The sequence below is a fragment of the Drosophila suzukii genome, chromosome 3 (genome assembly GCF_043229965.1).
Source record: "Drosophila suzukii chromosome 3, CBGP_Dsuzu_IsoJpt1.0, whole genome shotgun sequence".
NCBI classification, from domain to species: domain Eukaryota; kingdom Metazoa; phylum Arthropoda; class Insecta; order Diptera; family Drosophilidae; genus Drosophila; species Drosophila suzukii.
In genome coordinates, this window is record NC_092082.1 from 44,044,237 (window position 1) to 44,061,182 (window position 16,946).

The window sequence follows — 16,946 nt, forward strand, 5'->3', positions numbered from 1 at the left end:
ATTCAGACAAACAGACAGACATTCAGACAGAAAGACAGACAGACAGACAGTCAGACAGACAGACATTCAGACAGACAGACATTCAGACTGACAGACAGACATTCAGACATTCAGACAGACAGACAGGCATTCAGACAGACATTCAGACAGACAGACAGACATTCATTCAGACAGACAGACAGACAGACAGACAGACAGACAGACAGACAGACATTCAGACAGACAGACACAGACAGACAAACATACAGACAGACAGACAGACAGTCAGACAGACAGACATTCAGACAGACAGACAGACAAACATACAGACAGACAGACAGACAGTCAGACAGACAGACATTCAGACAGACAGACAGACAGACAGACATTCAGACATTCAGACAAACAGACATTCAGACAGACAGACAGACAGACATTCAGACAGACAGACAGACAGACAGACAGACAGACAGACAGACATTCAGACAGACAGACATTCAGACAGACAGACATTAAGACAGACATACAGACATACAGACATACAGAAATACAGACATACAGACATACAGACATACAGACATACATACAGACATACAGACATACAGACATACAGACATACAGACATACAGACATACAGACATACAGACATACAGACATACAGACATACAGACATACAGACATACAGACATACAGACATACAGACATACAGACATACAGATGTACAGACATACAGACATACAGACATACAGACGTACAGACAGACATTCAGACAGACATTCAGACAGACAGACAGACAGACAGACAGACATTCAGACAGACAGACAGACATTCAGACAGACAGACAGACAGACAGACATTCAGACAGACAGACAGACAGAAAGACATTCAGCCAGACAGGCAGACAGACAGACAAACAGACAGACAGATAGACATTCAGGCAGCCAGACATTCAGACAGACAGACACATACATTCAGACAGACATTCAGACAGACAGACAGACATTCAGACAGACAGACAGACAGACAGACATTCAGACAGACAGACAGACAGACAGACAGACAGACAGACAGACAGACAGACATTCAGACAGACAGACAAGCAGACAGACATTCAGACAGACAGACATTCAGACAGACATACAGACATACAGACATACAGACATACAGACATACAGACATACAGACATACAGACATACAGACATACAGACATACAGACATACAGACATACAGACATACAGACATACAGACATACAGACATACAGACATACAGACATACAGACATACAGACATACAGACATACAGACATACAGACATACAGACATACAGACATACAGACATACAGACATACAGACATACAGACATACAGACATACAGACATACAGACATGCAGACATACAGACATACAGACATACAGACATACAGACATACAGACATACAGACATACAGACATACAGACATACAGACATACAGACATACAGACATACAGACATACAGACATACAGACATACAGACATACAGACATACAGACATACAGACATACAGACATACAGACATACAGACATACAGACATACAGACATACAGACATACAGACATACAGACATACAGACATACAGACATACAGACATACAGACATACAGACATACAGACATACAGACATACAGACATACAGACATACAGACATACAGACATACAGACATACAGACATACAGACATACAGACATACAGACATACAGACATACAGACATACAGACATACAGACATACAGACATACAGACATACAGACATACAGACATACAGACATACAGACATACAGACATACAGACATACAGACATACAGACATACAGACATACAGACATACAGACAAACATTCAGACAAACATTCAGACAGACAGACATTCAGACAGACAGACAAAGACGTTCAGACAGACAGACAGACAGACAGTCAGACAGACAGACATTCAGACTGACAGACAGACATTCAGACATTCAGACAGACAGACAGACATTCAGACAGACATTCAGACAGACAGACAGACAGACAGACATTCATTCAGACAGACAGACAGACAGACAGACAGACAGACAGACAGACAGACAGACATTCAGACAGACAGACATTCAGACAGACAGACAGACATTCAGACAGACAGACATTAAGACAGACATACAGACATACAGACATACAGACATACAGACATACAGACATACAGACATACAGACATACAGACATACAGACATACAGACATACAGACATACAGACATACAGACATACAGACATACAGACATACAGACATACAGACATACAGACATACAGACATACAGACATACAGACATACAGACATACAGACATACAGACATACAGACATACAGACATACAGACATACAGACATACAGAAATACAGACATACAGATATACAGACATACAGACATACAGACATACAGACATACAGACATACAGACATACAGACATACAGACATACAGACATACAGACATACAGACATACAGACATACAGACATACAGACATACAGACATACAGACATACCGACATACAGACATACAGACATACAGACACACAGACATACAGACATACAGACATACAGACATACAGACATACAGACATACAGACATATAGACATACAGACAGACATTCAGACAAACATTCAGACAGACAGACATTCAGACAGACAGACACAGACGTTCAGACAGACAGACAGACAGACATACAGACAGACAGACAGTCAGACAGACAGACATTCAGACAGACAGACAGACATTCAGACATTTAGACAGACAGACAGACATTCAGACAGACATTCAGACAGACAGACAGACAGACAGACATTCAGACAGACAGACAGACAGACAGACAGACAGACAGACAGACAGACAGACAGACAGACAGACAGACAGACATTCAGACAGACAGACAGACAGACAGACATTCAGACAGACAGACATTAAGACAGACATACAGACATACAGACACACAGACATACAGACATACAGACATACAGAAATACAGACATACAGACATACAGACATACAGACATACAGACATACAGACAGACATTCAGACAGACATTCAGACAGACATTCAGACAGACATTCAGACAGCCAGACATTCAAACAGACAGACAGACAGACATTCAGACAGACAGACATTCAGACAGACAGACATTCAGACAGACAGACAGACATTCAGACAGACAGACAGACAGACAGACATTCAGACAGACAGACAGACAGACAGACAGACAGACAGACATTCAGACAGACAGGCAGACAGACAGACAGACAGACAGACAGACAGACATTCAGACAGACAGACAGACATTCAGACAGACAGACAGACAGACAGACAGACAGACATTCAGACAGACATACAGACAGACAGACATTCAGACAGACAGACAGACATTCAGACAAACAGACATTCAGACAAACATTCAGACAGACAGACATTCAGACAGACAGACACAGACGTTCAGACAGACAGACAGACAGACATACAGACAGACAGACAGTCAGACAGACAGACATTCAGACAGACAGACAGACATTCAGACAGACATTCAGACATTCAGACAGACAGACAGACATTCAGACAGACAGACAGACAGACAGACATTCAGACAGACAGACAGACAGACAGACAGACAGACAGACAGACAGACAGACAGACAGACAGACAGACAGACAGACAGAGAGACAGACAGACATTCAGACAGACAGACAGACATTCAGACAGACAGACATTAAGACAGACATACAGACATACAGACATACAGACATACAGACATACAGACATACAGAAATACAGACATACAGACATACAGACATACAGACATACAGACATACAGACAGACATTCAGACAGACATTCAGACAGACATTCAGACAGACATTCAGACAGCCAGACATTCAAACAGACAGACAGACAGACATTCAGACAGACAGACATTCAGACAGACAGACATTCAGACAGACAGACAGACATTCAGACAGACAGACAGACAGACAGACATTCAGACAGACAGACAGACAGACAGACAGACAGACAGACATTCAGACAGACAGGCAGACAGACAGACAGACAGACAGACAGACAGACATTCAGACAGACAGACAGACATTCAGACAGACAGACAGACAGACAGACATTCAGACAGACAGACAGACAGACAGACAGACAGACATTCAGACAGACAGGCAGACAGGCAGACAGACAGACATTCAAAAAGACATTCAGACAGACAGACAGACAGACATTCAGACAGACATACAGACATACAGACATACAGACATACAGACATACAGACATACAGACATACAGACATACAGACATACAGACATACAGACATACAGACATACAGACATACAGACATACAGACATACAGACATACAGACATACAGACATACAGACATACAGACATACAGACATACAGACATACAGACATACAGACATACAGAAATACAGACATACAGACATACAGACAGACATTCAGACAGACATTCAGACAGACATTCAGACAGACAGACATTCAGACAGACAGACAGACATTCAGACAGACAGACATTCAGACAGCCAGACATTCAGACAGACAGACACATACATTCAGACAGACAGACAGACATTCAGACAAACAGACAAACAGACAGACAGACAGACATTCAGACAGACAGACAGACATTCAGACAGACAGACATTCAGACAGACAGACAGACATTCAGACAGACAGACAGAAATTCAGACAGACAGACATTCAGACAGACAGACATTCAGACAGACAGACAGACATTCAGACAGACAGATAGACAGACAGACAGACAGACAGTCAGACAGACAGACATTCAGACAGACATTCAGACAGACAGACAGACAGACAGTTAGACAGACAGACAGACATTCAGACATACAGACATACAGACATACAGACATACAGACATACAGACATACAGACATACAGACATACAGACATACAGACATACAGACATACAGACATACAGACATACAGACATACAGACATACAGACATACAGACATACAGACATACAGACATACAGACATACAGACATACAGACATACAGACATACAGACATACAGACATACAGACATACAGACATACAGACATACAGACATACAGACATACAGACATACAGACATACAGACATACAGACATACAGACATACAGACATACAGACATACAGACATACAGACATACAGACATACAGACATACAGACATACAGACATACAGACATACAGACATACAGACATACAGACATACAGACATACAGACATACAGACATACAGACATACAGACATACAGACATACAGACATACAGACATACATACAGACATACAGACAGACATTCAGACAAACATTCAGACAGACATTCAGACAGACAGACATTCAGACAGACATTCGGACAGACAGACAGACAGACAAACATACAGACAGACAGACAGACAGACAGTCAGACAGACAGACATTCAGGCAGACAGACAGACATTCAGACAAACAGACATTCAGACAGACAGACAGACATTCAGATAGACAGACAGACAGACAGACAGACATTCAGACATTCAGACAGACAGACAGACATTCAGACAGACAGACAGACAGACATTCAGACAGACAGACATTAAGACAGACATACAGACATACAGACATACAGACATACAGACATACAGACATACAGACATACAGACATACAGACATACAGACATACAGAAATACAGAAATACAGACATACAGACGTACAGACATACAGACATACAGACATACAGACATACAGACATACAGACATACAGACATACAGACATACAGACATACAGACATACAGACATACAGACATACAGACATACAGACATACAGACATACAGACATACAGACAGACATTCAGACAGACATTCAGACAGACATACAAACATACAGACATACAGACATACAGACATACAGACATACAGACATACAGACATACAGACATACAGACATACAGACATACAGACATACAGACATACAGACATACAGACATACAGACATACAGACATACAGACATACAGACATACAGACATACAGACATACAGACATACAGACATACAGACATACAGACATACAGACATACAGACATACAGACATACAGACATACAGACATACAGACATACAGACATACAGACATACAGACATACAGACATACAGACATACAGACATACAGACATACAGACATACAGACATACAGACATACAGACATACAGACATACAGACATACAGACATACAGACATACAGACATACAGACATACAGACATACAGACATACAGACATACAGACATACAGACATACAGACATACAGACATACAGACATACAGACATACAGACATACAGACATACAGACATACAGACATACAGACATACAGACGTACAGACATACAGACATACAGACATACAGACATACAGACATACAGACATACAGACATACAGACATACAGACATACAGACATACAGAAATACAGACATACAGACATACAGACATACAGACATACAGACATACATTCAGACAGACATACAGACATACAGACATACAGACATACAGACATACAGACATACAGACATACAGACATACAGACATACAGACATACAGACATACAGACATACAGACATACAGACATACAGACATACAGACATACAGACATACAGACATACAGACATACAGACATACAGACATACAGACATACAGACATACAGACATACAGACATACAGACATACAGACATACAGACATACAGACATACAGACATACAGACATACAGACATACAGACATACAGACATACAGACATACAGACATACAGACATACAGACATACAGACATACAGACATACAGACATACAGACATACAGACATACAGACATACAGACATACAGACATACAGACATACAGACATACAGACATACAGACATACAGACATACAGACATACAGACATACAGACATACAGACATACAGACATACAGACATACAGACATACAGACATACAGACATACAGACATACAGACATACAGACATACAGACATACAGACATACAGACATACAGACATACAGACATACAGACATACAGACATACAGACATACAGACATACAGACATACAGACATACAGACATACAGACATACAGACATACAGACATACAGACATACAGACATACAGACATACAGACATACAGACATACAGACATACAGACATACAGACATACAGACATACAGACATACAGACATACAGACATACAGACATACAGACATACAGACATACAGACATACAGACATACAGACATACAGACATACAGACATACAGACATACAGACATACAGACATACAGACATACAGACATACAGACATACAGACATACAGACATACAGACATACAGACATACAGACATACAGACATACAGACATACAGACATACAGACATACAGACATACAGACATACAGACATACAGACATACAGACATACAGACATACAGACATACAGACATACAGACATACAGACATACAGACATACAGACATACAGACATACAGACACACAGACATACAGACATACAGACATACAGACATACAGACATACAGACATACAGACATACATACATACAGACTTACAGACATACAGACATACAGACATACAGACATACAGACAGACATTCAGACAAACATTCAGACAGACAGAAATTCAGACAGACAGACACAGACATTCAGACAGACAGACAGACAAACATACAGACAGACAGACAGACAGTCAGACAGACAGACATTCAGACAGACAGACAGACATTCAGACAAACAGACATTCAGACAGACAGACAGACATTCAGACAGACAGACAGACAGACAGACAGACATGCAGACAGACAGACAGACAGACAGACAGACAGACAGACAGACAGACATTCAGACAGACAGACAGACAGACATTCAGACAGACATTCAGACAGACAGACATTCAGACAGACAGACATTAAGACAGACAGACATTAAGACAGACATACAGACATACAGACATACAGACATACAGACATACAGACATACAGACATACAGACATACAGACATACAGACATACAGACATACAGACATACAGACATACAGACATACAGACATACAGACATACAGACATACAGACATACAGACATACAGACATACAGACATACAGACATACAGACATACAGACATACAGACATACAGACATACAGACATACAGACATACAGACATACAGACATACAGACATACAGACATACAGACATACAGACATACAGACATACAGACATACAGACATACAGACATACAGACATACAGACATACAGACATACTGACATACAGACATACAGACATACAGACATACAGACATACAGACATACAGACATACAGACATACAGACATACAGACATACAGACATACAGACATACAGACATACAGACATACAGACATACAGACATACAGACATACAGACATACAGACATACAGACATACAGACATACAGACATACAGACATACAGACATACAGACATACAGACATACAGACATACAGACATACAGACATACAGACATACAGACATACAGACATACAGACATACAGACATACAGACATACAGACATACAGACATACAGACATACAGACATACAGACATACAGACATACAGACATACAGACATACAGACATACAGACATACAGACATACAGACATACAGACATACAGACATACAGACATACATACATACAGACATACAGACATACAGACATACAGACATACAGACATACAGACATACAGACATACAGACATACAGACATACAGACATACAGACATACAGACATACAGACATACAGACATATAGACATACAGACATACAGACAGACATTCAGACAAACATTCAGACAGACAGACATTCAGACAGACAGACACAGACGTTCAGACAGACAGACAGACAGACATACAGACAGACAGACAGTCAGACAGACAGACATTCAGACAGACAGACAGACATTCAGACAGACAGACAGACATTCAGACAGACATTCAGACAGACAGACAGAAAGACAGACAGACAGACAGACAGACATTCAGACAGACAGACAGACAGACATTCAGACAGACAGACAGACAGACATTCAGACAGACAGACAGACAGACAGACATTCAGACAGACAGACATTAAGACAGACATACAGACATACAGACATACAGACATACAGACATACAGACATACAGACATACAGACATACAGACATACAGACATACAGACATACAGACATACAGACATACAGACATACAGACATACAGACATACAGACATACAGACATACAGACATACAGACATACAGACATACAGACATACAGACATACAGACATACAGACATACAGACATACAGACATACAGACATACAGACATACAGACATACAGACATACAGACATACAGACATACAGACATACAGACATACAGACATACAGACATACAGACATACAGACATACAGACATACAGACATACAGACATACAGACATACAGACATACAGACATACAGACATACAGACATACAGACATACAGACATACAGACATACAGACATTCAGACAGACAGGCAGACAGACAGACATTCAGACAGACAGACAGACATTCAGACAGACAGACAAGCAGACAGACATTCAGACAGACAGACATTCAGACAGACATACAGACATACAGACATACAGACATACAGACATACAGACATACAGACATACAGACATACAGACATACAGACATACAGACATACAGACATACAGACATACAGACATACAGACATACAGACATACAGACATTTAGACATTTAGACATACAGACATACAGACATACAGACATACAGACATACAGACATACAGACATACAGACATACAGACATACAGACATACAGACATACAGACATACAGACATACAGACATACAGACATACAGACATACAGACATACAGACATACAGACATACAGACATACAGACATACAGACATACAGACATACAGACATACAGACATACAGACATACAGACATACAGACATACAGACATACAGACATACAGACATACAGACATACAGACATACAGACATACAGACATACAGACATACAGACATACAGACATACAGACATACAGACATACAGACATAGACACATACAGACATACAGACATACAGACATACAGGCATAGAGACATACAGACATACAGACATACAGACATACAGACATACAGACATACAGACATACAGACATACAGACATACAGACATACAGACACAAAGACATACAGACATACAGACATACAGACATACAGACATACAGACATACAGACATACAGACATACAGACACACAGACATACAGACATACAGACATACAGACATAAAAAAATACAGACATACAGACATACAGACATACAGACATACAGACATACAGACATACAGACATACAGACATACAGACATACAGACATACAGACATACAGACATACAGACATACAGACATACAGACATACAGACATACAGACATACAGACATACAGACATACAGACATACAGACATACAGACATACAGACATTCAGACAGACAGACATTCAGACAGACAGACAGACATTCAGACAGACAGACACAGACGTTCAGACAGACAGACAGACAGACATACAGACAGACAGACAGTCAGACAGACAGACATTCAGACAGACAGACAGACATTCAGACAGACAGACAGACATTCAGACAGACATTCAGACAGACAGACAGACAGACAGACAGACAGACAGACATTCAGACAGACAGACAGACAGACATTCAGACAGACAGACAGACAGACATTCAGACAGACAGACAGACAGACAGACATTCAGACAGACAGACATTAAGACAGACATACAGACATACAGACATACAGACATACAGACATACAGACATACAGACATACAGACATACAGACATACAGACATACAGACATACAGACATACAGACATACAGACATACAGACATACAGACATACAGACATACAGACATACAGACATACAGACATACAGACATACAGACAAACAGACATACAGACATACAGACATACAGACATACAGACATACAGACATACAGACATACAGACATACAGACATACAGACATACAGACATACAGACATACAGACATACAGACATACAGACATACAGACATACAGACATACAGACATACAGACATACAGACATACAGACATACAGACATACAGACATACAGACATACAGACATACAGACATACAGACATACAGACATACAGACATACAGACATACAGACATACAGACATACAGACATACAGACACACAGACATACAGACATACAGACATACAGACATACAGACATACAGACATACAGACATTCAGACAGACAGGCAGACAGACAGACATTCAGACAGACAGACAGACATTCAGACAGACAGACAAGCAGACAGACATTCAGACAGACAGACATTCAGACAGACATACAGACATACAGACATACAGACATACAGACATACAGACATACAGACATACAGACATACAGACATATAGACATACAGACATACAGACATACAGACATACAGACATACAGACATACAGACATACAGACATACAGACATACAGACATACAGACATACAGACATACAGACATACAGACATACAGACATACAGACATACAGACATACAGACATACAGACATACAGACATACAGACATACAGACATACAGACATACAGACATACAGACATACAGACATACAGACATACAGACATACAGACATACAGACATACAGACATACAGACATACAGACATACAGACATACAGACATACAGACATACAGACATACAGACATACAGACATACAGACATACAGACATACAGACATACAGACATACAGACATAGAGACATACAGACATACAGACATACAGACATACAGACATAGAGACATACAGACATACAGGCATACAGACATACAGACATACAGACATACAGACATACAGACATACAGACATACAGACATACAGACATACAGACATACAGACATACAGACATACAGACATACAGACATACAGACATACAGACATACAGACATACAGACATACAGACATACAGACATACAGACATACAGACACACAGACATACAGACATACAGACATACAGACATACAGACATACAGACATACAGACATACAGACATACAGACATACAGACATACATACATACAGACACACAGACATACAGACATACAGACATACAGACATACAGACATACAGACATACAGACATACAGACATACAGACATACAGACATACAGACATACAGACATACAGACATACAGACATACAGACATACAGACATACAGACATACAGACATACAGACATACAGACATACAGACATACAGACATACAGACATACAGACATACAGACATACAGACATACAGACATACAGACATACAGACATACAGACATACAGACATACAGACATACAGACATACAGACATACAGACATACAGACATACAGACATACAGACATACAGACATACAGACATACAGACATACAGACATATAGACATATAGACATACAGACATATAGACATACAGACATACAGACAGACATTCAGACAAACATTCAGACAGACAGACATTCAGACAGACAGACACAGACGTTCAGACAGACAGACAGACAGACATACAGACAGACAGACAATCAGACAGACAGACATTCAGACAGACAGACAGACATTCAGACAGACAGACAGACAGACAGACATTCAGACAGACAGACAGACAGACATTCAGACAGACAGACAGACAGACATTCAGACAGACAGACAGACAGACAGACATTCAGACAGACAGACATTAAGACAGACATACAGACATACAGACATACAGACATACAGACATACAGACATACAGACATACAGACATACAGACATACAGACATACAGACATACAGACATACAGACATACAGACATACAGACATACAGACATACAGACATACAGACATACATACATACAGACATACAGACATACAGACATACAGACATACAGACATACAGACATACAGACATACAGACATACAGACATACAGACATACAGACATACAGACATACAGACATACAGACATACAGACATACAGACATACAGACATACAGACATACAGACATACAGACATACAGACATACAGACATACAGACATACAGACATACAGACATACAGACATACAGACATACAGACATACAGACATACAGACATACAGACATACAGACATACAGACATACAGACATACAGACATACAGACATACAGACATACAGACATACAGACATACAGACATACAGACATACAGACATACAGACATACAGACATACAGACATACCGACATACAGACATACAGACATACAGACATACAGACATACAGACATACAGACATACAGACATATAGACATACATACATACAGACAGACATTCAGACAAACATTCAGACAGACAGACATTCAGACAGACAGACACAGACGTTCAGACAGACAGACAGACAGACATACAGACAGACAGACAGTCAGACAGACAGACATTCAGACAGACAGACAGACATTCAGACATTCAGACAGACATTCAGACAGACATTCAGACAGACATTCAGACAGACAGACAGACAGACAGACAGACATTCAGACAGACAGACAGACAGACAGACAGACAGACAGACAGACAGACAGACAGACAGACAGACAGACAGACATTCAGACAGACAGACAGACAGACAGACATTCAGACAGACAGACATACAGACATACAGACATACAGACATACAGACATACAGACATACAGACATACAGACATACAGACATACAGACATACAGACATACAGACATACAGACATACAGACATACAGACATACAGACATACAGACATACAGACATACAGACATACAGACATACAGACATACAGACATACAGACATACAGACATACAGACATACAGACATACAGACATACAGACATACAGAAATACAGACATACAGACATACAGACATACAGACATACAGACATACAGACATACAGACATACAGACATACAGACAGACATTCAGACAGACATTCAGACAGACATTCAGACAGACAGACATTCAGACAGCCAGACATTCAGACAGACAGACATTCAGACAGACAGACATTCAGACAGACAGACATTCAGACAGACAGACAGACATTCAGACAGACAGACAGACAGACAGACAGACAGACATTCAGACAGACAGACAGACAGACAGACAGACAGACAGACAGACAGACAGACAGACAGACAGACAGACAGACAGACAGACAGACATTCAGACAGACAGGCAGACAGACAGACAGACAGACAGACAGACAGACAGACAGACATTCAGATAGGTAGACATTCAGACAGCCAGACATTCAGACAGACAGACACATACATTCAGACAGACATTCAGACAGACAGACATTCAGACAGACAGACAGACATTCAGACAGACAGACAGACAGACAGACATTCAGACAGACAGACAGACAGACAGACAGACAGACATTCAGACAGATAGGCAGACAGACAGACATTCAAAAAGACAGACAGACATTCAGACAGACATTCAGACAGACATACAGACATACAGACATACAGACATACAGACATACAGACATACATAAATACAGACATACAGAAATACAGACATACAGACATACAGACATACAGACAGACATTCAGACAGATATTCAGACAGACATTCAGACAGACATTCAGACAGACAGACAGACAGACATTCAGACAGACAGACAGACATTCAGACAGACAGACATTCAGACAGCCAGACATTCAGACAGACAGACACATACATTCAGACAGACAGACAGACATTCAGACAAACAGACAGACATTCAGACAGATAGACAGACAGACAGACAGTCAGACAGACAGACATTCAGACAGACAGACATTCAGACAGACAGACAGACATTCAGACAGACAGACAGACAGACAGACATTCAGACAGACAGACATTCAGACAGACAGACAGACATTCAGACAGACAGACAGACAGACAGACAGACAGACAGTCAGACAGACAGACATTCAGACAGACATTCAGACAGACAGACAGACAGACAGTTAGACAGACAGACAGACATTCAGACAGACAGACATTCAGACAGACAGACATACAGACATACAGACATACAGACATACAGACATACAGACATACAGACATACAGACATACAGACATACAGACATACAGACATACAGACATACAGACATACAGACATACAGACATACAGACATACAGACATACAGACATACAGACATACAGACATACAGACATACAGACATACAGACATACAGACATACAGACATACAGACATACAGACATGCAGACATGCAGACATACAGACATACAGACATACAGACATACAGACATACAGACATACAGACATACAGACATACAGACATACAGACATACAGACATACAGACATACAGACATACAGACATACAGACATACAGACATACAGACATACAGACATACAGACATACAGACATACAGACATACAGACATACAGACATACAGACATACAGATATACAGACATACGGACATACAGACATGCAGACATACAGACATACAGACATACAGACATACAGACATACAGACATACAGACATACAGACATACAGACATACAGACATACAGACATACAGACATACAGACATACAGACATACAGACATACAGACATACAGACATACAGACATACAGACATACAGACATACAGACATACAGACATACAGACATACAGACATACAGACATACAGACATACAGACATACAGACATACAGACATACAGACATACAGACATACAGTCATACAGACATACATACATACAGACATACAGACATACAGACATACAGACACACAGACATACAGACATACAGACATACAGACATACAGACATACAGACATACAGACATACAGACATACAGACATACAGACATACAGACATACAGACATACAGACATACATAATGACATACAGACATACAGACATACAGACATTCAGACATACAGACATACGGACATACAGACATACAGACATACAGACATACAGACATACAGACATACAGACATACAGACATACAGACATACAGACATACAGACATACAGACATACAGACATACAGACATACAGACATACAGACATACAGACATACAGACATACAGACATACAGACATACAGACATACAGACATACAGACATACAGACATACAGACATACAGACATACAGACATACAGACATACAGACATACAGACATACAGACATACAGACATACAGACATACAGACATACAGACATACAGACATACAGACATACAGACATACAGACATACAGACATACAGACATACAGACATACAGACATACAGACATACAGACATACAGACAGACATTCAGACAGACATTCAGACAGACAGACATTCAGACAGACAGACATTCAGACAGCCACACATTCAGACAGACAGACAGACATTCAGACAAACAGACAAACAGACAGACATTCAGACAGACAGACATTCAGACAGACAGACAGACATTCAGACAGACAGACATTCAGACAGACAGACAGACATTCAGACAGACAGACAGACATTCAGACATTCAGACAGACAGACATTCAGACAGACAGACAGACATTCAGATAGACAGACAGACAGACAGACAGACAGACAGTCAGACAGACAGACATTCAGACAGACATTCAGACAGACAGACAGACAGACAGTTAGACAGACAGACAGACATTCAGACAGACAGACATGCAGACAGACAGACATACAGACATACAGACATACAGACATACAGACGTACAGACATACAGACATACAGACATACAGACATACAGACATACAGACATACAGACATACAGACATAC